Source organism: Budorcas taxicolor, chromosome 1, assembly GCF_023091745.1.
Source record: "Budorcas taxicolor isolate Tak-1 chromosome 1, Takin1.1, whole genome shotgun sequence".
Classification (NCBI taxonomy): domain Eukaryota; kingdom Metazoa; phylum Chordata; class Mammalia; order Artiodactyla; family Bovidae; genus Budorcas; species Budorcas taxicolor.
Genome location: NC_068910.1, coordinates 4,564,328 through 4,566,975, shown reverse-complemented (window position 1 = coordinate 4,566,975; position 2,648 = coordinate 4,564,328). Strand labels below are relative to the sequence as shown.

The following is a 2,648-nucleotide window of genomic DNA, read 5'->3' as shown; positions in this document are numbered from 1 at the left end:
AGGTCAAGAGGGAGGGAGGCAAGGCCAAGACAAGGACAAAGCAGGTTCCCGCCAAACCAGTTTGACTCCTGATGCAGCCGTGCTTGAAGCCAGCTTCGGTTCTAGAAGCTCCCGGTTCAGGAGCCAGTGCCTGTGTGCTCACACGCTTCAGTCGTGTCCAGCTGTCTGCGACCCTGTGGACTGTCACCTGCCAGGCTCCTCTGGCCATGGGATTATCCAGGCAAGAACACTGGAGTGGGTGGCCGTGCCCTCCTCCAGGGGATCTTCCCAACCCAGGGATGGAACCCGTGTCTCTTACGTCTCCTGCCTCGGCAGGCGGGTTCTTTTCCACTAGTGCCACTGGGGAGGCTCTCGTGGACCAGTAAATTCCCTTTCTTGCTGAAGCTAGTTGGAGTTGGGCTTTGTTGCCCGCAGCCAGGAGATGCACGTGACGGTGGACTCGTGAGAGACTGTCCGCCAGTCCCCTCCCTCCCGGGACCACAGCGCCCCGCGCTTCAGCCATGCTGTCTGCGCGGGAGTGGCCGCATCGTCAGAATCGAGCGAGGGACCGGGAGGGGCAGTTCCAGTTCTTGGGTTGTGGAAGCAGGTGAGTGTGACATCCGTGAGAGCTGTCGGCAGGGGGAGAGTCCACACAGACAAAGAGAGGTGAGGCGGGGCACAGCCCGGCACCTCGGGCCCCGGCCCAGCTCTGCAGCCGGCCACACGGTCCCCGCCGGGGTTCACTTGTGTAGGACGTACCTGTGCTCCTCTTAACTAGGCACCCTTTGGGGGCCCAATCTAAGAAGGAGCTGTGTGGAAGTTCCAACACCCAGCTGTGTTTTTTGAGCTATAAAACTGGCCGTATCATATGGCGCAGTGTGGCGTGAACAGTGTTCTGCTGATGAGGCCAGAGAGGTCGGGGTCTGGCCCGAGGGACTGTGTGTGCTCTGTCGTGTCTAATTCTCTGCGACCCCGTGGGCTGCAGCCCGCCAGGCTCCTCTGGCTGTGGGACTCTCCAGGCAAGAACACTGGAGTGGGGTGCCATTCCCTTCTCCAGGGGCTCTTCCTGGCCCAGGGATCAAACTCGTGTCCCCTGCATCGCAGGCAGATTTTTTTTTTTTTTTTTTTTTTTTTACTGTCTGAGCCACCAGGGAAGCCCAGGAGGGTGTCGTGAGTTACCTCGTCAGGTACCCAGATCAGCAGCCAAGAGGCAGTGGATACTCAGCGGAAGTCCAGCAGCCCTGCCGGTGTCCTGGACGCCCGTCGCCTCGCCTGACAAAGCGCTCGCTGTCGCCTCCACCCCTTCTCACGCGCTGTTCTCACGGCCCTCTCCTCCATCCGTCTGCTCAGGCGTTTTCTTCCTGCAGAGAGCCCCGCTTCTCAGAAGTCTTCTTTGACCAGCCCTTCTCTCCACAGCCCCCAGACAGACCAGGAAGCCGTCTTCAGTCCCTTCTCCGTGTCTGGGGCCCAGCGGCAGCTGAGCAGGGCTCTGGGATCCCACCATGAGCAGTGGTCGAACAGTTAACATAACTGTCAGCCTCGCTGGGGCTGTGAGCGGACCTGGGAGGGGCCGGTTCCTCTGCTCCGAGACCTCGGGCTTTCACTGTTCTCAGGTGTGAAACAGTTAGCAGTTGAGGTAGACATGTCCCGGACATGGGACAAGTACCCAGAGGAGCCTGCGTCTGCAGGGAGCCCGGCCTGACACTTCAGAGCCAGCTGCCTGGACCCACCCATCGGAGAACTGCAAACTGCTTATCTGGCAGCCCCTGGGAAAGAATTCAGAAACACCGCACCCTCTTACACGTTCAAAAATTGACATCGACGATGTCAAAGCCAAAGTGGAGGCACAGGGTTTACTTTTCGGGGCATGTTAAATATTGACACTGTAAGCTTGAGCTGTTTAATCACTCCACGGTACACATCCCGTGAAGCTGAAGAGCGCAGTGGCCCCGTGTACACTCGTGTAGACAGCACACAAACCAGCTCCTCTGTATTAATGAGGATTCGTGTCAGTTTCTCTGAAACTTGTCTTCAGTTCCACTCCTCTCACTAAGTTTTAGCCCAGTGTAATTTATTTTTGTGGGCTTCCCTGGTGGCTCAGCGGTAAAGAATCCACCGCCAATGCAGGAGACACAGGTTTGATCCCTGGGTCCCTGGGTCAGGAAGATCCCCTGGAGAAGGAAATGGCACCCCACTCCAGAACTCTTGCCTGGAGAATCCCATGGACAGAGCCTGGTGGGCTGCAGTCCAGGGGGTCGCAGAGTCAGACACCACTTAGTGACTAAACAACAACATACACTTTAAATATATATATATTTATTCAACTTTGCTGGGCCTTAGCTGTGGCATGTGGGATCTGGTTCCCTGACCAGGGATTGAACCCGGGCCCCTTGCATTGGGAGTGCAGCGTCTTAACCACTGGACCCCCAGGGAAGTCCTCCACAGTATATCCTCATGCCTGAAAGTCGCTTACTGATACTACCATCTTCTCTGTGACAACAACTATGGATGTAAACCGGTTTTAAATTTTAAAAAATTTTCTGTGCTCCTAAGTTACTAAGTGCAAACTGTTATTCTGCAAAGGTATGATTACAAATACTAGTACGTGACTGATCAAAACTGTAAATATAAGTTTTGATAGATACTGATGACACAAAGTATTATTTCAC

General features: G+C 55.2%; 1 non-coding gene across 1 annotated transcript; it reads right to left on the bottom strand.

Annotated features, from left to right (window-relative positions):
* Positions 1–2,339: 2,339 nt before the first annotated feature.
* On the bottom strand, positions 2,340–2,412 carry TRNAG-CCC (transfer RNA glycine (anticodon CCC)). Its single transcript has one exon. It is a non-coding gene; the product is annotated as a tRNA-Gly (tRNA).
* Between the last annotated feature and the right edge of the window lie 236 nt (positions 2,413–2,648).